Raw genomic sequence first — 26,153 nt, forward strand, 5'->3', positions numbered from 1 at the left:
ACAAACACAGTTTAAATCATTTAACACCCGTATAAAAACATCAATTCCAAGCCCATCTCAAATAGACAAATAATATATAACACATAGCACATATTTCATAGCTAATACTTTATATTTATATGTTAGAAGAAAGTAACTATCCACTCACCCAAAACATATACTTAATACATTCAAACAATACTTGTATTAAAATCGTGTTTATGAAAGGGACTATACACTCACTTGATTAGAAGATGATCGAACAGCACTACGGCTCTAAGAGTAGTATTCTTCGCTGAAACCGGGATCACTTCATACACTAGGTTTCTCGCGGACAGAGCTTCGGCTCGGAAAGTCTTTTCTTCTCGGGATTTTCGGGCTTCGGGACTTGCTTCGAGTCTCGGGGTTGATGCTGGGGCTTCGGGGGGTTAAAATAGGGCTTAGAGAGTGTATCGGGAGTGGGAGAGAAGAGATGGAGCAATCCTAAACAGCTGGCCCGTCAAATCTATTTATAGGGCAAAAATTTTCATTTTCCACATCGTGGGCTTGATCGTCACTGCATGCTTCATCGCAAGTAGCATCTGGGGGACTTTAGGAGGTGTCAGAAGACTTGCCATGTCGTGGCACTGCTTGCCACGTCGTAGTATCTGACAGTTTTGGGGTTTCGCGCCTCGAACTTCAGAAATTCATTACTTTCGCATACGAACTTCTTTTTCGACGTACTTTATATCGATGCGTAGGTAAAAAAAAAAGATCTAAAACTTTCATTTAGACTCCGTCGGTTATTTTTGAATTTATTTTTATTATATTGTTTTTAGTAGGCCGGGACAGGAAAACTCCGTTATAAACTCATAACTCCTTCGTCCGACGTCCGTTTTCGTCTATCTTTCTGTCGTTGCACTATTATCGATGAGATATTCAATTCTCAATTAGATTGTTTTGGCTAAATATTGCTCTAACGTAAATTCACTATATACGTCGCATTGTGTCATGCCGGTTCTTTCGCGAAACTTCGATAGGTCATAACTTCTTCGTTATAACTTGAATTTTGGCGTTCTTTATACGTACAGAATCCATGTAACATATACTATAACTTAGTTAAGATTAATACTTCTATATAATCTTCCATCAAAAAGTCATTTTTGGTGCTTATCGTCTCTAAATTGACTAGCCCAGATCTACGGGCATTACAATTATCTCCCCCTTAGGATGATTACATCCCGGAATCATCAACGAAATAGGACTTGTATATTGATTCCATACGTTATCTCTTCATCCTAGGTAATAACACTAACTTCTATGTTTCTTCGAAAGAGTATCTAACTCTGGGGCTTCTTGACTGCAGACGATGCTCAATCTTGCATCTGCTTTTTGTACTATATTGGACTTTCAATCATAACCTTCAAGTTACAAAATAAGTCCTTATTTTGGACTCCTTCTTCTTCTTAGGATAAATACTTTCCTTTATCTATTGTAACAGACCGATGGGTCAGATTCTAATGACCTCTCATCATATTATGCAACGTTTAGACTCAGTCAAATTACAGAATAGAATATACCTTCCTTCATATTCTAATATGATACAATCACATTTTAGCATGTAGCATTTCTAGCTACTAACTTCTTTAACAACGAGCGCGATGCTATCGATCGCATTGATTTCAATCTTCTGACTTAAGTCAGATGCTACATCAAACTCGGTTCTCAAAACCATGTAACAAAATCATCATAGTCGAACTCGATTTGATATGACCACTAGGGTCGGAATAACAACCATCTTACTAGTCATTACCAAAACAATGGTAATGACATACTTGAATAAAATGGAATCAATTACTAGCTTCTTGGTAACCTTGCGACTTCCCATGATCCAAGCGTGAGTCCTGTGCTTCCGGTAGTATAGATCTCTACTACCATTCATACTTACTCATACTCGACCCAAGTATTGTCTCGCAGTTAACCAAGTCACCATACATAAATCATATAATCATTCAACACATCAGATAACAAAAACCAGGGTTTATATTAATTCATGAAACTATTACACAAAAGTTCAAGTTCACCATATACTATGCCTCTAACAGGCTATGCTTCCTGATACAGACTTCATATATTAATATGAAGTCTTCATATTTTAATCCTCCCTGTGACAACCCAAGTTGCCCCGTTATATTTCCCCGTTACCGTTAACGGAATATTCCACTGTTCAAAAGTTCCGTTAATGAGAAGTCGTCAAGTTTAATAAACATTTCAATGGTGTATGTTTATATGCCGTTAAGTCGTGATAAAAGGAAATAAAATACATAACACATATTTCCATTTAATTGGAAATGTTAAGTTTTATTATTACGACCACTAAATCGGGTGCGACCAAAAAGCCCCGTTTAACGGCAGTATCGAGTAGAATTCCACTGAATCCCGACTCAAAACCCTATATAAGGGTGAGTGGAGTCTATTGGAGAATTTTTACACTCTCTCTCTATACTGTCTCTCTAGACCCGTTTTCGCCCCGAATCCGCAACCAAACGCTTCCAAATTGTAAGTCCGCTTACCCTAGCTTGTTCTAAACATTACTAGCTGTAGTTATAGCCCAAAAACCATCCAAGAAGGCATGGGATAAGGAGTTTACGGCCCAGGAACACTCTAGGGCCGTAAACCCCTAAAATGGTGCCAAACATGCCTCTAAACTTGTCCTTAAGCTTGGAAACTAATTAGGGATCTAGCCTAGGAGTGTTTAAATATCAAAACACAAAGATTGAGGGCATAAAAGAGAGTTTACGGCCCAAGCACATGCTTAGGCCGTAAACACCTCTAAACCATGTCAAAATGCCCCAAAAACACTCCCAAACCACCCTTAGACCTCATACATAATTTAGGGACTTAGCATTTGGGGTTTGGATCAATTAAACACATCAAAATGAAGGACAACAATGAGTTTACGGCCCAAGCACATGCTTAGGCCGTAAACTCCCCAAACATGCCCAAAATGTTGGTTTTTATTCCTCAAATGGCCTTAGACTATTTCTATAAAATGCTAGGAAGGATTTAAGGACTTAAACACAATGAAATGAGGCTTGATTTGGAGTTTACGGACCAAGCATTTATCTAGGCCGTAAAATCCCCAAAACCCACTCAAATGATGGTTTTAATCCTCCAAAATAGCATCATACTTCATTAGAAATCACTAGAAAGGCATTAGGGGCTTTAAACTTCACAAAATCCAATGTATGAGAGTTTACGGACGTAAACTCCCATGGGAGTGTTCATAGGCCGTAAAATCCAATATAATGCCCTTAGAAGCCTCAAATCCACTCATGCCTTTTATGAAAAGTCCTTAGAAAAATCCCATGAACAAGCTAGAAGCCTTAAAACACCCTAGAACCCATCACCATGAGTTTACAGCCGTAAACTCATCGTGAGTACTCCCTGGGCCATAAACTATGTATTAAGGGGGTATTCTTGGATAGCAAACTCCATTCCTTAGCCATTCACACCCTTAAACGCTACCCGGGACACCCAAACACTTAGCCAAAGTGTTTTCCGCTCCTGTGAGCGCATATATTTGTTTAATTAGTATTAAATGTGCTAATCACATGTAAACATATGTTATCATATGTTAAATAGGTCATTGTGTGTGTTCGAGTCCTTACGTAGCACCGAACGCCCAAACAGCACTCTCGTCGGACCTACTTACACCAGGTGAGTTCATACCCCTGAATGAACCTTTTAAATGCTTTTAAATGATTTATAGGGGGGAATACAAGTTAAACATGCCAGTTATCATGTCAATCGCATATGATTGATAACCCGCATGCACAAGATTTTACCACTTTACACTGTTTTACCGAGTGGGACACTAAAATGACTTTTACCTGTTTCATAACTTTTACTTATACTGATTTATTCAAATTCATTCTAAACTGGTTTATGAAAGATCCTCTAAGGTTTTAAATGTATTTTACGAAGGAATACAATTTGTGATTTTCTCTGTACATAAAGATTTTTCATTAAAGATTTCCCTTTTTGACGTATAGTTTTACTTATAAAATACTGTTGCTTCACTTATACTTATTTTATACTCTGACTCGGTAACACTTTCACTTATACCTATAGTCGCTTATACTTTATGACGCTTATACTTATTCACGCTCTTACTTAGTGATACGATTTATCCTTCACTTATACTGGATAACGACTTTACTCCACTTATACTTGATAGACGTTCTTACATCACTTATTGTCGTCTCTGCTTCGTGATACACTTATACTTGGTACGCTTATACTTCATGGTTCGATTATCCTACACTGTACACGTATACTTCATGACTCGGATGTTCTACTGTACTTGTATACTTCACGACTCGGATGTTCCACTGTACTCTTATACTTCACGACTCAGATGTTCCACTGTACACTTATACTTCACGACTCAGATGTTCCACTGTACTCTTATACTTCACGACTCAGATGTTCCACTGTACACTTATACTTCACGACTCAGATGTTCCACTGTACACTTATACTTCACCGTATCATACACACTCAAGCGTAGTTAGATGTATGTTTATTCTTGTATAGATGCATATAAATAATGATTGAAGGACTTAGGAAGGCTTGTCCGCCCTATTTCCTTTTCTTCGTTGAGATGTGGTTTGGTGGGATCGGATGTCCATCTGAAGGTCGTTCGATTCATTAGTTATATAATTTGTATACAAGCATAGACATACGAGTTTTCTTCAGTCAATTCAGTTAAGAGTCTATACCTCTAGTCTACACTTACATAAGAAACCCACTCCTTCCTAGTAACACACTATCCTCTATTTGGGATGCATCTTCGGGACGCGGCCTTCTCCGTCGTCTAGTTGGTAACCAGAGTCTCCTGTAGGGAGAGCAGACATTGTGTGTATAGGCCTATACGGGATTGACAACCCCGCACCCTGACTGCTAGCTACAGTCCACGGCCTACCAAGCCAAGGGGTGACAAATATCACATTATATAGATGCTTATAGGGCGTCTAGTACTCTAGTCAGTATGGTTATGAGTATCTTGGGTTGCCTTATAATTCATGGCTTTAAGGTAACAGTATTTCATCAGCGATTTACACTGTATGCTGATGTCACCTTTTTCAGAGTCACATTGTTTTGACCTTGCTAGATGTATCTTCCATTTGATCCCGTATGGGGTCTGTTATCTCTATTTGACCTTACAAGATGTATCTTTCGTTTGATACTGTCTGGGGTCTGTTATCTCTGTTTGACCTTTCAAGATGTACCTTTCATTTGGTATCGTCTGTGGTCTGCCTTCACTGTTTTGACCTTGCGAGATGTACCTTCCATTTGCTATCGTCTTCGGTCTGCGTTCACTGTTTTAGACCTTACCAGTTGTACCTTTCATTTGGTACCTTCGGGGGTTTGTTTCTCCATCTGTTAGACTGAACCAGGCGTGTCGTTAGTTCGATACTTTCCTGGAGTCTATGACTCTTTTGCCTTAGTCAGCAGTCCTCACTGCTGAGGCATATGTTATTCCCTGATGCCTCTGCTTTCTTTAATAATCAAATTTAGTATTTTGATATTATTAGCAATTAAGGGAAACTTCTTCTTACCACATTACACTGACCAGTCTTGGTAGAAGGCTGCTTTTGTTAAAGAAAATATAGGATTTTCTGGAAAGAACACTAATACACTGAAATCACTTAAACTACTGCTTTATAAAGTTATTTGACTAAATGACACTAAATACTTATGAACTCACCAGTATTGTAAAAATGCTGATACTCGCTTTTCAAATAACTTGTATTCTCAGGTTAGCATTAGATAGGTACATCCCCGGAGCTGTTGATGAAGATAGCTTAGTACCACGCTGTATTTATTCTATTACTTGTATTACTTTAAATTGTTGTAATGTACCCTTGTAAAACTATTACTATTAATGAAATGTTTTGTTGTACTTTGATTACTATAATGCATGTGTTGTGATACTTGACATGATGTCATCCACCCCAGAACGTTTCCGCCGTTCCGGTTTTGGGGTGTGACAGATTGGTATCAGAGCTTTGTTTATAGTGAGCTAAGTATATAAATTCATAAAAGATATACAGCCTATAGATACAAAAGGGATAAAACACTCTGACCAAGAAATTATACTTTAAAATATAACCATATTTTTACCAAAGTATAATAACATCGAGAATCTAAACACTCGAACACAAGTATCACAAGAAGAACAAGAATAAAAGTCTTCGGATGTTGAGCACTACAGACAAATCTGGGCAGTTATGTAATTGTACGCTGGAATAAATGTAACCTGATCAACTACCTTTATTCGAGATGCGATGAACATGTGCTCGGGAGTGATTGTGGTGTGTAACAGGTCTGAAACTTACCAACTAGGATTTGTTAGAGCCAAACATAAAGTTAAAATACTATAGGCGTATTTTAGAACGCTAAAAGATTCACACTAAACCCAGAATCATAATTCAAAGACGAGAACCCAACAAGAATTAAAATACCATAGGAGTATTTAGAATACATAGATAACCTAGTGTGAGAACTAAAAGATCCTTATTGATATACCTACAGCTACAGAGGGTATACTTCCAAGGTTATATATAATAAGGATCCCATAGGCTAAGAATGTGTGGTTTCGCTTTACTTCCTTTTCCTCGTTGGGATGTGGTCCTAGAGTAGTATCACGTATTCGAAGGCCTATCGGATCTAAACTATATATGATTTGTATACCCTGTGTAATCGTAGCAGGACTCGATGTGGATCATCCAGCGAAATGTTAATAATCTGTTAGGATTCTTTAGACATTTCCATTCTCGCACGAACCCTGTAGAAAACCCTACCCACTTCAGTGCATAACAGAAGAGTTGATCCTGACCCCGAAGAGGTTCATTTAGAAGACTTCCTGTTCGGAAATAAATGAACTGGGTCGAGACTATTGAATGCACCAAGTGCCCATATTCTTTTAGGGACATCGGTGGGGAATTCGCCTAAACTTCTGAGATTCCCAGTCATCCATCATGAATTGATGACACCCATAGTTGGAATTAGAAGAAAGGCGGAGTAGAAATTTAATATGTCCATACGAGAAGAGAACCCTAGGAAACTACCCGAAGGAAACCAACACCGATTCCAGTCAAAGATATGAGGCAGACCGAGGGAGCCAGTACGTGGAACCCGAAAAGTGTCTTTTCCTCGTGTTCGTCACGCTAATACACCTATAAAATAATACAATTTAGTGAGTTAGTGATTACACTGCTCACACTATGTGTTAGGTAAATCGCCTTGTTCCCGTTGCCAGTAATACGCTTAGAGCGGATTCCCACACCTATGTGAAGTTGTTTAGCCATAAGCCCTCATGAGCCTCTCTTTTCGCAGCTTCGTTCCGAACTGTTCTCAAATCTCTCCAGGCTGGAGAGTGAAACCTTTCTCAGTATAAAGGTAACTTAGTAGGAACGACTCGCATCTTATGGCCTTTTTCTGATACTCATACATTCACTTCGATTACCAGGACTAAATCATAGGGATGTAGGTCGACACTCAGACAACCAATACCCGAGGCACGGGAAAAATATTATGCCTAATACGTTCAGGACAGAAACGTCCAGGGTTAACCATCGTCTCTCATTACCTTGTATTCCTTTCCGTGTAGGAAAAACCATGCCACCGAAGAAGCGTAACCAATCCACAAGCAAGAAACCTACTCTCCTATTTGATGAAGCTACGTTCCAAGCTGCAGTTTCAGCAGCCGTAGCAGCTGTCATGGCTCACCTGAATGCTAACAACGCCAATGTTAGCAAGGTGCCCGTTGGAAATTCCAATCCTGACAATGGACAACATCAACCCACACTTCCATACTCAGCCACCCAAGAACCTCAACTGAACCCACTAAAGAGAAAACTCAAGATAGAGGAGGGAAGTACCTCGGCTCAAGGACCTTCCGAAGGGCAACGAGCTGAGGCAGTCTGTACCCCTATCAACCCTTCCCTCCCGACTCTAAGAAGACCGTATCTAGGAGACCTTCCCCATTGCAGCAAGTGCAGCTACCATCATCATGGTGCCTGCCGGGAACTCTATTGTGCTAGGTGCCACATGAAGGGGCATACTGCTCGTGTATGCAGAACTCCGGTGGAACGTATAACAGAAATCGCCAATGCGGCGGCCACACAGGTTTGCCGCCTATGTGGCGAGTTTGGACACTTCAAGAAGGACTGCCCAACCGAAGGAAAAGACAAAGACACGGAAGGAGCCTGACACTACTGCTTAGGGAGAAACGTCAAGGAACTCGGTAGATTTTTGGTACGACTCTCGATCTCAGATAACAAAGCTAAGAACAATAAAAGACTAATTCAAATGCAAATTCTTTCCAGTAAGGCGAAAGTCGCAGCACTGTTATAAAAATTTAAAATTTATTAGGTAAAACTATAGTGGCTAAACATATACGTTACGACCATGTATATTTAAGATGGACAGACCTAGAGTGAGCGAATGCCGCCTCATCTCCTGTTCCTCGTTTGGTTGTGGATTTAGGGTGGGGTCGCTCAGTCGACAGTCCTCCCCACCTTAAATGTACATGACTAGTATATGGGAGGCAATTATAGAAATGCCTTGTGAGAACCCGTTCATGAAAAGATACTCAATTCGGAAACACTTAGAACTCTCTATAGTTCCGCGTCGACTCTATCAGTCCAAGTATCCGCGGTAGTGATACGTGGGACGAAACCCGAGACGCCTCGAACTGGTGTGCCTGTTCGGCACATGACTCTATCGATCTTCATTTTATATCATGTCGGAGTGTGCCAACTTCGACGACTCTATTGATCATGGTTTGATTTCGTGCAACCGTGTGTAAATCCTTAAGTGTTGTGTAAAAAGAACTTTCTCCATAGCCCTATCGGAAAATAAAGGTTCTTCCGAACCTGAACCTAACACAAATAAACCAACTTAATACGATCCGTCAATCGTCCCTCTTATCTCAAACCTTCCGAAGCACCCAAGGGAAGATACCATACACTGTTGACCGACCCCTCGTAGTCAGATGAACACCGAAGTGAAACACACTACAAGATACTTCAGAAGACAACAACCAACCGAAGCATACTCCGTAGATTCCCTCAGAAAACCCTTCACACCTCGCACATCAGGTTCGTGAACCCATAAGATAGAAGTCATGAGACTAACCGCTATAACCAGGAATATGCATAAGGGCGGCATATAATTGAGGTCAAAAAGATTTAAGGTGTGTGTTTCCTCCCTATTCCCTGTTCCTCGTTGGGTTGTGAGTTTGGGGTGGAGTCGCACAGCTGAACGTCCCGCCGACCTCAACTGTATACTGCTCGCATACACGCGGTATGTGCGGTTAGGCTTAGTATGAGCTCTACCACGGATCTCTTAGCAAAACACCTTCACCATATTCCATAACATAGGATCCGAAGTCAAGAAAATCACTACGGGTTGAACTCTTAAAAGTTCCGAGTGAGAAGACTCTATACTCACTAGATTTAACCTAGACCGAGAAAACCCAGAATCTTCGGATGAGTAGTTGCAGTATATGCCCGCACTACTCCGGCACTTCGTCCACCTCGTTATAGACAAGTGGTGCCTATCATCCTCTACCCTATTGCATGGAGGAAATCGTCGTCGCCCTGTAGACGATGGAATACATTCTCCGAAGTGAACACTAGGATACCGAGAACTACAGGATAACCTTCGCAGCCAAGAATATTTGGTCAAGTGTGAAAGTAGCTGCGTTAAATCTCATGACCTGGATTCCGAAGAGATCATAGGCTTGACACCAACGTTGGTGTTAGTAGAAGGGTTATGCAGGAACATATTCCATGCTAGGATAAACCACAGTCTTAGAGATTCATTGGATTATTAGGTGTTCCACGAATACTATCTCATGCAGAGATAATAAGAACTACCTCCCGAGATAGTCCAATGCTCGTTTAGTGAAACCCTATCTCCTCGACCCTCAGGGTTTCCGTATCTCAAGCTTCGTTAGTGCAGGTTCATTTTGCACAAGCGCGAGATAGACACTCTATAGCAAACAAATAACCATAGTCACGCAACCCACTCGACGATCTAGAAAGTCTCTATCAGCCAGTTGAAAGAAAACACGAAACCGAAGACCACCTGAGCTTCCTAAGGACTAACCTGAAGGACTACACATCCAGTACAAGTGAGGACGTTAGGAACTTCGTAATGGCGATCACACCAGTGTTGATCTTGCCATAGAAGTACACTATGTTCTTAGTACTGAAAAGCTCTACTCCTTTCCGAGAGCTTAGGACCATCCGAGAATCCTCATGGAAATATGGTCCAACCCCTTTCCAGGCTGCTACTACCTTCGGATATACCATAAGATTCACACCGGTCTATCCACTCTTAGACTCGATATGTGATTTCCCGACAACACTCTTCGTGCCTCACTCATCTTGGTAGAATCCATTGAGAACTCTAACCTTGTAGATACACCAGTTGGAACCCACTAGCTACACAAGACGAAATCCGCATCCCGTACGCGAGGGTCTGTTGAAATGACAAACATAGACCAGAGATCACTTGGGAATGCGAGGACAACCACATAGGAAGTACTCTCATACCTCTACTTGGCCATTCATACCTACTTCCCTGCCTAGATCTGAATTTCGGAACGAAATTCCCTCTAACGGGGGAATGATGTGACAACCCAAGTTGCCCCGTTACATTTCCCCGTTACCGTTAACGGAATATTCCACTGTTCAAAAGTTTCGTTAATGAGAAGTCGTCAAGTTTAATAAACATTTCAATGGTGTATTTTATATGCCGTTAAGTCGTGATAAAAGGAAATAAAATACATAACACATATTTCCATTTAATTGGAAATGTTAAGTTTTATTATTACGACCACTAAATCGGGTGCGACCAAAAAGCCCCGTTTAACGGCAGTATCGGGTAGAATTCCACTGAATCCCAACTCAAAACCCTATATAAGGGTGAGTGGAGTCTATTGGAGACTTTTTACACACTCTCTCTATACTCTCTCTCTAGACCCGTTTTCGCCCCGAATCCGCAACAAAATGCTTCCAAATTGTAAGTCCGCTTACCCTAGCTTGTTGTAAACATTACTAGCTGTAGTTATAGCCCAAAAACCATCCAAGAAGGCATGGGATAAGGAGTTTACGGCCCAGGAACACTCTAGGGCCGTAAACCCCTAAAATGGTGCCAAACATGCCTCTAAACTTGTCCTTAAGCTTGGAAACTAATTAGGGATCTAGCCTAGGAGTGTTTAAACATCAAAACACAAAGATTGAGGGCATAAAAGAGAGTTTACGGCCCAAGCACATGCTTAGGCCGTAAACACCTCTAAACCATGTCAAAATGCCCCCAAAACACTCCCAAACCACCCTTAGACCTCATACATAATTTAGGGACTTAGCATTTGGGGTTTGGATCAATTAAACACATCAAAATGAAGGACAACAATGAGTTTACGGACCAAGCACATGCTTAGGCCGTAAACTCCCCAAACATGCCCAAAATGTTGGTTTTTATTCCTCAAATGGCCTTAGACTATTTCTATAAAATGCTAGGAAGGATTTAAGGACTTAAACACAATGAAATGAGGCTTGATTTGGAGTTTACGGCCCAAGCGTTTATCTAGGCCGTAAACTCCCGAAAACCCACTCAAATGATGGTTTTAATCCTCCAAAATAGCATCATACTTCATTAGAAATCACTAGAAAGGCATTAGGGGCTTTAAACTTCACAAAATCCAAGGTATGAGAGTTTACGGCCGTAAACTCCCATGGGAGTGTTCATAGGCCGTAAAATCCGATATAATGCCCTTAGAAGCCTCAAATCCACTCATGCCTTTTATGAAAAGTCCTTAGAAAAATCCCATGAACAAGCTAGAAGCCTTAAAACACCCTAGAACCCATCACCATGAGTTTACGGCCGTAAACTCATGGTGAGTAGTCCCTAGGCCATAAAATATGTATTAAGGGGGTATTCTTGGATAGCAAACTCCATTCCTTAGCCATTCACACCCTTAAACGCTACACGGGACACCCAAACACTTAGCCAAAGTGTTTTCCACTCCTGTGAGCGCATATATTTGTTTAATTAGTATTAAATGTGCTAATCACATGTAAACATATGTTATCATATGTTAAATAGGTCATTGTGTGTGTTCGAGTCCTTACGTAGCACCGAACGCCCAAACAGCACTCTCGTCGGACCTACTTACACCAGGTGAGTTCATACCCCTGAATGAACCTTTTAACTGCTTTTAAATGTTTTCTAGGGGGGGAATACAAGTTAAACATGCTAGTTATCATGTCAATCGCATATGATTGATAACCCGCATGCACAAGATTTTACCACTTTACACTGTTTTACCGAGTGGGACACTAAAATGACTTTTACCTGTTTCATAACTTTTACTTATACTGATTTATTCAAATTCATTCTAAACTGGTTTATGAAAGATCCTCTAAGGTTTTAAACGTATTTTACGAAGGAATACAATTTGTGATTTTCTCTGTACATAAAGATTTTTCATTAAAGATTTCCCTTTTCGACGTATACTTTTACTTATAAAATACTGTTGCTTCACTTATACTTATTTTATACTCTGACTCGGTAACACTTTCACTTATACCTATAGTCGCTTATACTTGATGACACTTATACTTATTCACGCTCTTACTTAGCGATACGATTTCTCCTTCACTTATACTGGATAATGACTTTACTCCAGTTATACTTGATAGACATTCTTACATCACTTATTGTCGTCTCTGCTTCGTGATACACTTATACTTGGTACGCTTATAATTCATGATTCGATTATCCCACACTGTACACATATACTTCACGACTCGTATGTTCCACTGTACTCGTATACTTCACGACTCGGATGTTCCACTGTACTCTTATACTTCACGACTCAGATGTTCTACTGTGCACTTATACTTCACGACTCAGATGTTCCACTGTACACTTATACTTCACCGTATGATACACACTCAAGCGTAGTTAGATGTATGTTTATGCTTGTATAGATGCATATAAATAATGATTGAAGGACTTAGGAAGGCTTGTCCGCCCTATTTCCTTTTCTTCGTTGAGATGTGGTCTGGTGGGATCGGATGTCCATCTGAAGGTCGTTCGATTCATTTGTTATATAAGTTGTATACGAGCATAGACATACGAGTTTTCTTCAGTCAATTCAGTTAAGAGTCTATACCTCTAGTCTACACTTACGTAAGAAACCCACTCCCTCCTAGTAACACACTATCCTATATTTGGGATGCATCTTCGGGACGCGGCCTTCTCCATCGTCTAGTTGGTAACCAAAGTCTCCTGTAGGGAGAGCGGACATTGTGTGTATAGGCCTATACGGGATTGACAACCCCGCACCCTGACTGCTAGCTACAGTCTACGGCCTACCAAGCCAAGGGGTGACAAATGTCACATTATATAGATGCTTGTAGGGCGTCTAGTACTCTAGTCAGTATGGTTACGAGTATCCTGGGTTGCCTTATAGTTCATGGCTTTAAGGTAACAGTATTTCGTCAGCGATTTACACTGTATGCTGATGTCACCTTTTTCAGAGTCACACTGTTTTGACCTTGCTAGATGTATCTTTCATTTGATACCGTCTGGGGTCTGTTATCTCTGTTTGACCTTACAAGATGTATCTTTCGTTTGATACCGTCTGGGGTCTGTTATCTCTGTTTGACCTTTCAAGATGTACCTTTCATTTGGTATCGTATGTGGTCTGTCTTCACTGTTTTGACCTTGCGAGATGTACCTTCCATTTGGTATCGTCTTCGGTCTGCGTTCACTGTTTTAGACCTTACCAGTTGTACCTTTCATTTGGTACCTTTGGGGGTTTGTTTCTCCATTTGTTAGACTGAACCAGGCGTGTCGTTAGTTCGATACTTTCCTGGAGTCTATGACTCTTTTGCCTTAGTCAGCAGTCCTCACTGCTGAGGCATATGTTATTCCCTGATGCCTCTGCTTTCTTTAATAATCAAATTTAATATTTTGATATTATTAGCAATTAAGGGAAACTTCTTCTTACCACATTACACTGACCAGTCTTGGTAGAAGGCTGCTTTTATTAAAGAAAATATAGGATTTTCTGGAAAGAACACTAATACACTGAAATCACTTAAACTACTGCTTTATAAAGTTATTTGACTAAATGACACTAAATACTTATGAACTCACCAGCATTGTAAAAATGCTGATACTCGCTTTTCAAATAACTTGTATTCTCAGGTTAGCATTAGACAGGTACATCCCCGGAGCTGTTGATGAAGATAGCTTAGTACCACGCTGTATTTATTCTATTACTTGTATTACTTTAAATTGTTGTAATGTAACCTTGTAAAACTATTACTATTAATGAAATGTTTTGTTGTACTTTGATTACTATAATGTATGTGTTGTGATACTTGACATGACGTCATCCACCCCAGAACGTTTCCACCGTTCCGGTTTTGGGGTGTGACACTCCCATTGTTTTCTGCTTTGTCGAGGAGCATGTGGAATGCCCTTGGCTGTGGCAGTGCGTTTTTCTTTGGGCAGTCTCTAGAAATATGCCCTTCTTCGTTACATCTGTAGCACACCCTTTTGTTAGCTGCGCATTTGTTGGCGAAATGCCCTGTCTTCCCACATTTGTAGCAGGTCGTCTCCTCGTTACACTTCCCGAAGTGTTTCTTTTTAAACTTATCACACCACTTAGTTTCATCTCTTCCTCCAGATTTCGAGAATTTTGTTTCTTTGTTGATCATTGAAGATCCTTCATGTTTCCTTTTTCTCTCCAACTTTAGCTCTCTCCAGACCCTTTTCTTTTATCTGGGTCTCAACGTTTTTGGCTGCCCAGATGGTGGCTTTCAAAGTGGTTGCTTGTTTGACTATCGGACCAAAGTCCGTTGGCAATCCATTGGCAAAATTTTTGAACTTGGAAAGTTCCGTTGGAATTAGGTATGGAATAAGCTTCATATTCTCCATAAAGCTTGTAGCATATTCAGTAACGCTCAATTTTCCCTTTTTCAGATTTTGGAACTCATTGTTGATTTCCAGAAGATCCTGCTCAGAGTAGTATTGCATTTCCAGTTGCACCACGAACTCTTCCCAAGACATCTTGCTAGCTTCCCCCTTGGGCATCGAACCAGCCAGTAACTACCACGAGCTCGGTACTCCAGATTTTAACAGAGGAATTGCAAGAGCGGTCTTCTGCCTGTTGCTACACTCGCAACTTTCCAACATTATCTCCATCTCGGAGATCCAGTCCATGACTTGCACCAGTGTTGGGCTCCCAGAAAGACACGGTGGTTTGGATGCCATGAAATCCTTGTACTTTCATCCACATCCTTCATTTCCTCCATCCTGGTTGTTTTGGCGAACTATTGGTGGGTTGGCTTGACCAACGGTCCCACTGTAGTTTCCTCCTTCAGACTGCCCTCCATTTACTTCGGGCTCTTCAACTTGAATTGACAATTCTTCGTGATTTTGCCTAATCAGACGTTGGTTTCTTCCATCTGATGATCCAACATTGCCTAGATCATCACTTGAACTCCGGCCATTGTCATTGGTTCAGGTGTTGCTGCTACAACAGGTATTTGCTCAATCACTGGTATTTGATTCCTGTTTTCATCAGCATTTCCAACTCCACTCCTCGTTCTCACCATTTTTTATCGATACACCGAATAAGGTGAAAATTAGATCCTCATTCACGATAGATATTCAAATCATCCTTATCACTCTGAAACGTTTACATGCTAGTTCTAATACCATAGACATACGCTTAGAATCCTAAACACATAAGGTTTCTAGATCCGGTCGGCAACAGACCATAGATCTAAAAAAATAATATCATATATGGAAAACATATAACATTTAGCACACAAAAGCATTTTAGGCAACTTTCCTAAAATATACTAGTGAACGTGTCTTAAAATATGGTAGACACTCATCTCACAATCATCGCTTAGCATTCTAAGTTTAAGTCTAGAAATCCTACAAATTCCTAGTTTGCTTAAACTAATGTTCTGATACCAACTGTGACATCCCCAATTTCACGGCCAGAAAAGACCGATTTGTTTATTCTTTGTTCTTATAAAATCAGAGTAATCCATTGATTAAAAGAGTTGTGGAATTTGTTCCCAAAAAAATATGATAAAATAATCAACCCAAATAATACATTTATTATATTCAATTATCAAACAATCAACCCAAATACCCATCCCCATATCTCCTTTATTTTCTCAAGGGTTTATCCTAAGAATCCACTATCCTTCATTCATTCATTCTTAAGGATTTACCTAAGGAATTAGCACAAAGCCATTTGCTACCACGGTTTATACAATAGGCACTACGTCACATAGTCACCAGGGTTCATACAATAGGCACTACGTCTCATAGTCACCAGGGTTTACACAACATGCACGAAGTCACATCGTCACCAAGGTTTACCAAATAGGCACGAAGTCTCATCGTCACCAAGGCTTACTCAGTAGGCACGAAGTCACATCATCACCAAGGTTTTACTCAATAGGCACGAAGTCGCATCATCACCAACTATTCTATCTACCCATGTTCTACCCAACAGTTTTGTAGATATAAATACAAACACAGTTTAAATCATTTAACACCCATATAAAAACATCAATTCCAACCCATCTCAAATAGACAAATAATATATAACACATAGGACGTATTTCATAGCTAATACTTTATATTTATATGTTAGAAGAAAGTAACTATCCACTCAATTCCAACCCATCTCAAACCGATATCACTTCACACATCGGGTTTCTCGCGGACAGAGCTTCGGCTCGGAAACTCTTTTCTTCTCGGGATCTTCGGGCTTCGGGACTTTCTTCGGGTATCGGGGTTGATACCTGAGCTTCGGGTGATTAAAATAGGGCTTAGCGGGTGTATCAGGAGTGGGGGAGAAGAGATGGAGCAACCCTAAATCACCCATTCTAAGGCTATCAACACCTAACCGTATATAATCGACAAAGCTCATTATCAGTATAACATGGCTAATTAAATTAGGAACTACTTACTTGGCTCGACTGATCACGTGCGTTGCACTCTCCTCTTTTGGGCTTAAAATCATTTTTAAGTTACTTTTGCAAACATTTTACCACCTCCTCAGTTTGAGTCCTAACACACCCGAGGATGTGTCTGAATCTCTCAAACCAAGGCTCTGATACCAATTTGTAACGACCCAACTTTTTACAAGGATTTTTTTTAATTAATCGGACCAATTACATATTCCATAGATTTCCAAAACATTTGTTTCCAATTCACAATTATTACATCATTGTTGTCCTTTTTGAAAACATCAGAGAGTCCCAGACATCCAAAGAGAGGTAGAGTACACGCCACGTCATCCCGCCTTGCCCTTGTCCTTAGGCTCCGAAGTACTTGAAACAATCAACAACCTGTAAGCGAAATGCTTAGTGAGTTCCCTAGAGCATACCACACACACGATTCACATATCACATATCCTCCTAGCTATAAAAGCTACACACATATCGTATACCCTGTAAGCTATAAAGCTACACACATATCATGTAAGCCATGCATACATAAACCTATAATAGTGCCATGGACTACCCCAGTCTTTACCTAGGACTGCTATGGGATCCCCAACATGGTCTTACATCCAATGTCATGGGCTACCCCACATGGTCTTAACCTAGGACAGCCATGGGCTACCCCACATGGTCTTACATCTAATGCCACGAGCTCCCCCGGGGACTTCATACAACATGCAATCACATATCATAGTAAAGCACAAAACGTCTAACACATTTATCATAATCACATAATGGGCTGACCTTGGTGCTTTAGACCCATAGGTATGGTGAGGAGACTCACCTGACACGAATGCTAAACTGACACTTTGGGACCAAAATACCCCACGATCTGCTCCAACTCAACTGCCTATAAGCGACACTCAATAACCAGACATTACCTCCAAAGTCCGCCTTGGTCAACTTCAGATAAGTTAAGTCAACAGCTCATGTTAACACTAACTCACCGAGTACAACTAGTGACTCGCCGAGTTTCCCGGCATATAATCTACTCGTCGAGTTGTTCCTTCAACTCGTCGAGTTTATGACAAACTTCATCTGGTTTGCTGAGTTGTTCAACCAACTCGTCGAGTCTAAAGTGAAATTCATCGGACTCGCCGAGTTGTTCATCCAACTCGTCGAGTTCATGCTAATCTTCACTTGCGACTCGCCGAGTCCTTAAAGATCTAAGGTCATACAGACTCACACAAAGCCTCCATATTACAGATCTAGGCTTCTAAGGCATGCCTTTCACGTAAAGTTGCAAACTTTACATGCATGCAAGGCTTTTAAGCTCTAAAATAGCAATTCTAAGCTTGGAATGGAGTCACACACTTGAGCGGAGGCTCATGCTAGGCACAACTGATAAATTTATGCATCTAACGTCTAAAGGGAGTCCAGATCTGAATTTACAACTTCAGATCTTGGCTTAAGCACAAAATCCCTTTCTTAGAATCCATGCAAAAGAGGGCTTTAGGTGGAAATGAGCCAAGGAATAGCCTAATACCTTCAGGGAGTGCTTCACAAGAGTGGATCTTGAATCCCCCACGAGTTCTTTGCTTCCTCTAGCTTGCTTCCTCAAGTGCTCCCTTCACCAAGTCCTTCCTTTAAGCTTAAACTCACTAAAGATCACACACACACACACACTAATCAAAGTTTTGGAAGATGAGGAGCTGTAAAGGGAAAGCTGGGGGAGGCTAATGACCCCTTTAAATAGGGCGCATGACCCTGAACTTAGGGTTTCATCTGCCAGCATCTAATCGTCAAGTTCCACCCTGGACTCGGCGAGTAGGTCATTAAAATAATCGGACTAACTCGCTACTACTCGACGAGTAGGGAAGCCAACTCGTCGAGTAGGTCCTTCAAAGTTCAAACAAGGGCAATATTATTATTAGTACCTGAGAATCAGGGTGTTACAAGCGAGTTTGTGTTAAACTGTTACTGATACTAGAAAATGTGAAATTTAATTCATTTAGTTCAGTTTCGTATCGTGACACAAGAATATTGAGTGATTCAAGAATAAAGTGTACCTTGTTGATCATTTGATCACATTCACTGATTTGTTCAAAAACTGGTTTCGCAGCGAAGCATCTATCACCCCCATGTCCACTATCAGTGGTATATCCTCGCATGTGTGACACATCACTAGTCACCACGAAACATCTTCCTCCAGAGTGTGAATCGTCCTCTTTCACAACGAAACTTCTCCTATAAGTTTGCCTGCGAAACTCCTCATCTTCTGAATCTATGCACCAGACTTCCACCCTGCCAAATTCATCATCATCTTCTTTTTCTTGCATAATCAAAGCAGGCATAGAAATATCAGAGTTCTTTTTCTTCTTTATCTCCTCAAGCTTATGTGAGAATCGTCGTGCTGCATGATGAAATAACTTTTGAAACCTGTTAAGAATCAGACGTGTAAACTGAAGTAGTTTTAGGGTAATATTAGAATCACATAATATCATCAAGAACACTGTGATGATGGCTGAATCAGATTCAGTATCAACAGAAACCTTAATGACTTTATAAACAGAAGAGATGTGTATAGATTACACGGTCTCTTGCTCTGATACCAAATGTTAGGATATTAATCCTTGAAAGATCGATTAGATTCAAAAAAGATTGTAAATAAGAACAAGAACGATGATTCAAAGTATGATGAATGATTATATTCCGCAACCTCATAAGAACTCGATTAAGAATTGTTTTTGTAGAGGTGTGATTATGGTTACAAAATTAATAGCCAAAGTTAAGAAACACGACACATGCATGCACACTAAATACTTTAACCCTAATAAATGACGGGTGGACAAGCCCAAACCCTTTTACATACATGGACTAATAAATACACACAATGACACAACATAATATTTCTAACAAAAAAATCATCTCTCTGTCTCTCTCTCTAATATCATTTCTAGCTGATTTTCGTTATGAGGGTAACTCAAAAAGACCTTGTTATTAATTATAAGAATATACTAATTTAGTTATGAGCTTAAACACATTAATCTAACAATTATTTCCTAATTTCAATTTAAGCACACAGGAATTTAAAAGAAAATTACTTGGAAAAATCTGAATGTTACACATTTAATCATATATAACATGAGAAACACGAAAAACACAACAATCACATGCTAAATCGTGTTAATTTCGTATCGAATTTTAAACACAAACACGATACGACATGATGTCGTGTTTTTTACAGTTGACACGAATACGAATTCGGATTTCGATTTCGTCCATATTTTATTTCGTTTTGTGTATTTTTGTCGTGTTGAATCATAAATTAACATCCTTAACTTTTTACAACATTTCCTAGATCTAGTGATATTGCATCACACCTAGTGCTAGAAAACTATATGTTTATGTATAAAAGTTTTGGTAAATTAATGGTAAAAATAATAAATTATTCTTAAAAATGTGGATACAATTATATATCAAAAATAAAAGTTGTCTATCTCCAAAAGAATGATAAAAGTTTTGAAAATTGGAACGAAGATCGATTCCGTCATTTTACCGGTTTGATGTTTCAATTGGTCCAACAACCTGTCAGAACAATCTCAATAATCGAAAAAACTAGATGATAACATAATTATATTATTATTATTAATTTTAATTATATAAAAAATACAAAAATGATATATATATATATATATATATATATATATATATATATATATATATATATATACATATATAATAATAATAATAAAAATATTAATAATAATAATAAATTCCCGATTTTTTACCGATTCACATGACGAACAGTTTTTCGGTTTTTTACAGGTTCATATGACAGACTGGTTCCGGTTGAAACCGATTGATGTGGTTTTCAAAACATGGAGATTGAGTGAAACAAATTAATGTGTAATTAATTAAGTAGAGGTAACTAGATAAGAAACATTTCAACCATTAACTCTAAAAATCAAAACTAAAAAGAATATATTTTTTTCTAAATTTTTTTTTTTCAATAACATTTCAAAATTTAGTTATTTGTTTTTTTAAATTCTGAATGTGTTATTTCTTAAGAATTCTAAAATATTAGTTTTTATCTTTTAGATAAAATAAAAAACCCAAGTTAATTTTTGTCTTAGTTTGATTTGTATCTAAACCCAATATATCAAATTTCGTTCAACCATTTTTATATTTATAGATCTTAATGATCTAAGACTACAAACGGGTGCAGATAAGCTAGACATAATATTATTACGCTAAACTAACCATAAATCATTAGCTTTGATTAGGCTACTTCTCATAGTACCAATAAGATAGAACTTGGCTAACTAAAAATTATATATAAGAAATATATATTACTCCAAATCCATCTGGAACCATTACAGGACCACAAGCGTTCGAACAATAGACACCTAAAAACTCCCAAAAAAGCACTTCCACTTGTTACATTTGAGATGTAAAAACTCGTACGTGTTGCTCGATAGTATTCAACTTCGCCACTTATTACAACCGGCTCTCCACGTGTGCAGCCACATGTACCATAAATACCCACCACCACAACCATCGATTCACAACCATCCCACAATGGCAAAGCTCATAGCACTAGCACTTGCTTTCACAGCCCTTGTAGCGTTTGCTTCCGCCCACAGCACCATCATCACCACCACCATCGAGGAGGAAAGCACATTCTCGAAGCAGCAGTGCAGCCGACAGCTCCAGGGTCAAAGATTCAATCAGTGCCAGAGGTATCTCGCGCAGGGCCAGAATTTGTATGAAGAAGACGACCGGAGTCAGCAACAGTTGTGCTGCCAAGAGCTCCAATACGTCGACGAGCAGTGCCAGTGTGAGGCTGTGAAGGAAGCATTCCGCGAAGCCCAGAAGATGCAACAACAACAACAGGGACAACAAGGCGGAAGCTTCGGTTCCAAGCAGATCAGACAGATGATGCAGAAAGCTCAGAACCTTCCTAACCAATGCAAACTCCAAACTAGACAATGCCAAGTCGGAAAAATCTCAATCACCACCTTCACCACAATCACCGAGGACACCACCTACAACCGCCGTGGCTCGCAACAGCAGTGCGAACGCATCCGAAGCCGACAATTCAACCAGTGCCAAAACTTCATCCAACAACAACTGGGTTCCTATCCAACCCTTCTGATGAGCGTCAGCAAGCCACAAGGTCTCGAACAATGCTGCAATGAGCTTCAGAACGTGGATGAAGAATGCCAGTGCGAGGCCATGCAGGAGGTGTACAGGCAAGCCCAGAGGCAGCAGCAACAAGGGAGCCAACAACGTGGCCGACGTGGTGGACAGCATCGGACCCAAGACTTGCAGCAGATTGTTCAAAGTCTGCCCAGCCAATGCAAACTAGAAGTGCAGCAATGCCGAATCCCATCTACCATGTTTTAAGGTGGAGATTATTGATCAAGGAATAAATGTCATTCGCATCTCTAGTCAAGGTTTACGGTTTTGAATTTTGAGATGGGAGTCGTTGCAAAAATAAGTAGGCTCATGGAGGAATGAGTATCTATAAATCTCATGTAATCGCTCTTTCATCTTTTTTTATGAATAAATAAAATGATGGCTGTATGTGTGTATACGTGAAAGAGTTGTGGTATATGTGTACGTGTATGTGTGTGTATACGTGTTTGTGCGTATTTATATGTGAACGTAGATCATAAGCGTGTTAAACCATTAAACGAGTAATGGATCTCATATGTGCACACAACTTTATGAATGATATTAATAGCTATAAGTTGGTGAAAATAGGGATAATCATGTATAATAGAGGTGTGAAAAAAACGAAGCGGAAAAAACAACGTTTGGTGCCCGAAAAACTGAAAATAAGAATTATCCGTAGCTAATCCGTAGCGAATTAGCTACGGAGTTCTAACAGAAAGCACATTCCGTAGCTAATCCGTAGGTAATTACCTACGGATTAGCTACGGAATGTGCTTTCCGTTAGAATTCCGTAGCTAGTCCGTAGCTAATTCGCTACGGATTAGCTACGGATAATTCTTATTTTCAGTTTTTCGGGCACCAAACGTCGTTTTTTCTGCTTCGTTTTTTTCACACCTCTATTATACGTGATTATATCTAGTTTCACCAACTTTTAGCTATTAATATCATTCATAAAGTATTGTGCACCTTCGGGATCAAGTACTCGTTTAATAAGTACTCGTTTAACGGTTTAACAATATAATGACTATATTTTTCACCAACTTGTGATGGATTTATGTTTGTAGACATGAATGAGTTGTGGTATATATGTATGTGTATATGTGTATGTATACGTTTTTGTGAGTATTTATATGTGAACGTAAATGATAAGCATTAGAGTTTAAAGCCATTAAACGTGTAATGGATCCCGTATGGGCACACGATTTTATGAATGACATTAATAGCTAAAAGTTTTAGAAAATATAGATAATCATGTATAATAGAGGTGTGAAAAAAACGAAGCGGAAAAAACGACTTTTTGTGCCCGAAATGTCGAAAATAAGAATTATCCGTAGCTAATCCGTAGCTAATTAGCTACGGACTAGCTACGGAATTCTAACGGAAATAATAATAATAATAATAATAATAATAATAGAAATAATAATAATAATAATAATAATAATAATAATAATAATAATAATAATAATAGAAATAATAATAATAATAATAATAATAATAATAATAATAATAATAATAGAAATAATAATAATAATAATAATAATAATAATAATAATAATAATAATAATAATAATAAGAATAAGAAGATGTTTAAATAGAATAGTCAAGCATGTTAGTATGGATGTGGCATGCCCGGCTGGTTGGTAAGTTTGTGGTATTGTACGTAGGCAACCCGAGTTTGAATACCACCCACGTTTTTTTTTTGCAGGCCATAGCTAATCGGTAGCTAAACCGTCGCTAAACGTGTCCGTAGCTAAGCCGTAGCAGATTCCGAACCTGTGCCGTAGCAAATCGGTAGCTATTTTTTTTAATTAAAATCCATTTTATTTCCTTGTTATATTCATCCCACGACAATAATAATAATAATAATAATAATAATAATAATAATAATATTAATAATAATAATAATCAAAATAATAATAATAATAATAATAATAATAATAATAATAATAATAATAATAATAATAATAATAATAATAAGATGTTTAAATAGAATAGTCATGCATGTTGGTATGGATGTGGTATGCTCGGCCGGTTGGTAAGTTTGTGGCATTGTACGTATTCAACCCGAGTTTGAATCCCACCCACGTTTTTTTTTTTTGGCAGGCAGTAGCTAATCGGTAGCTAAACCGTTGCTAAACCGGTCCGTAGCTAATCCGTAGCAAATTCCGAAGCTGGGCCGTAGCAAATCGGTAGCTATTGTTTTTAATTAAAATCCATTCTATTTCCTTATATCCCACGAATTCCCCCCTCCCCTTCACCCCTTCGGTCAGCGAACAGATCCAGAAAAGAAAGAACCAAACTTCTCCCCCCCTCTCGTTCCAACAATCGCCAGCGATTCTTCCCGCTCTCACCGTTGCCGTCGCCGACCAGTGCTGCCATCGCCGGCTTTCTTCTCCGGCGCACTTCCCTTCTCTCTCTCGGCCTTTTGCTCGATTCTTCCCTAAAAGGTAAAACCCTAGTGTTTTTTTTTTTTGAAATTACTTGATGTATACAATTTAGATGCTTTATTCATTGATAATGCTAATAAGTTTTGTTGAATGTGATGTCGAATTTAAGGATTTAGATTTAATTTGGTTGAATATTTGGTTAATTTCATAGCTTGGTTGAATATATGGTTAATTTCAATTTGTTAAAAATGTTAATTTTGTTGAAATGTGATATATATAAAAAATGTTGTGAACTTTAATTCGTTAAAAATGTTAATTTTGTTGAAATGTGATATATAAAAAATGTTGTGAAAAATTTGTTAAAAATGTTAATTTTGTTGAAATGTGATATATAAAAAATGTTGTAAACTTTAATTTGTTAAAAATGTTAATTTTGTTGAAATGTTAGGCTAATTTTATAAATTTGTTAAAAATGTTTGATTAAATGGGATGTTATATATGTATCATTAGTTATATATCCGTATTATGTATGTGTATTATGTTAATAATTTTTATGGGTTTTTTATGTATCATTAGTTATATATATTAGATTAAATGAGATGTTACACTATTACTTCATGTTTAGTTTAAAGTTTTAACATTTTTTATATCTAAATGTAGTTTTAGATCGAAATGTTGTCTAATAGAGAATGGATGTACACAAAGAGACTCGATAATCGTCGTTTGTTTAATCCACAATGGCCACATTATGTTAATTTGTTTTTGGATTTTGTTTATGCGAACGCAACAAACATCCAACATATCATTAGGGAAGGGGTGGAAGTTTTTGAAATTAGATGTTCGTGTGCGAAATGCAAAAATATTTATTACCTTCCGAGAGAATTAGTTTTTAGCCATCTTGTTAACCGAGGCTTCATGATTGGTTATACACAATGGTATTTACATGGAGAAAAATATCCAACACTAGAAGTGCAGATTGTTCAAAGTCTGCCCAGCCAATGCAAACTAGAAGTGCAGCAATGCCGAATCCCATCTACCATGTTTTAAGGTGGAGATTATTGATCAAGGAATAAATGTCATTCGCATCTCTAGTCAAGGTTTACGGTTTTGAATTTTGAGATGGGAGTAGTTGCAAAAATAAGTAGGCTCATGGAGAGATTAGTATCTATAAATCTCATGTAATCGCTCTTTCATCTTTTTTATGAATAAATAAAATGATGGCTGCGTTTTTTATTCCATGAAGATAGATAACCAACTTAATTAAAACACAAAATTTCCATTATTAGGTTAAATATTAAAATTGGAAGAGTCTTCAAATTTATATAAGGTATAGCTTTATAAAAAGAAAATAGATTTGACCGTCTTAATTTATTTGGTGTTTACCACCTTAATTTGGATATAGTCTTTTGGGCAATCTCAGTTGTGGCTGAGGTGGACAACTTATATTTGCCCATGTAGAAGGCTGAGCTGGACAACTTATACCAGGTCTATGGCGTGGTCCAACCATGATGTCTCTGAAATACAACATAAAAATATCAGAGACTCTATCGAGCATAAT

General features: G+C 38.6%; 1 pseudogene; it reads left to right on the forward strand.

Moving 5' to 3' along the window:
* Nucleotides 1-21,608: 21,608 nt before the first annotated feature.
* On the forward strand, nt 21,609-22,436 carry LOC145007350 (2S seed storage protein pseudogene; annotated as a pseudogene).
* Nucleotides 22,437-26,153: the final 3,717 nt, after the last annotated feature.

Source organism: Lactuca saligna, chromosome 7 (genome assembly GCF_052625555.1).
Source record: "Lactuca saligna cultivar CGN05327 chromosome 7, ASM5262555v1, whole genome shotgun sequence".
Lineage (NCBI taxonomy): Eukaryota > Viridiplantae > Streptophyta > Magnoliopsida > Asterales > Asteraceae > Lactuca > Lactuca saligna.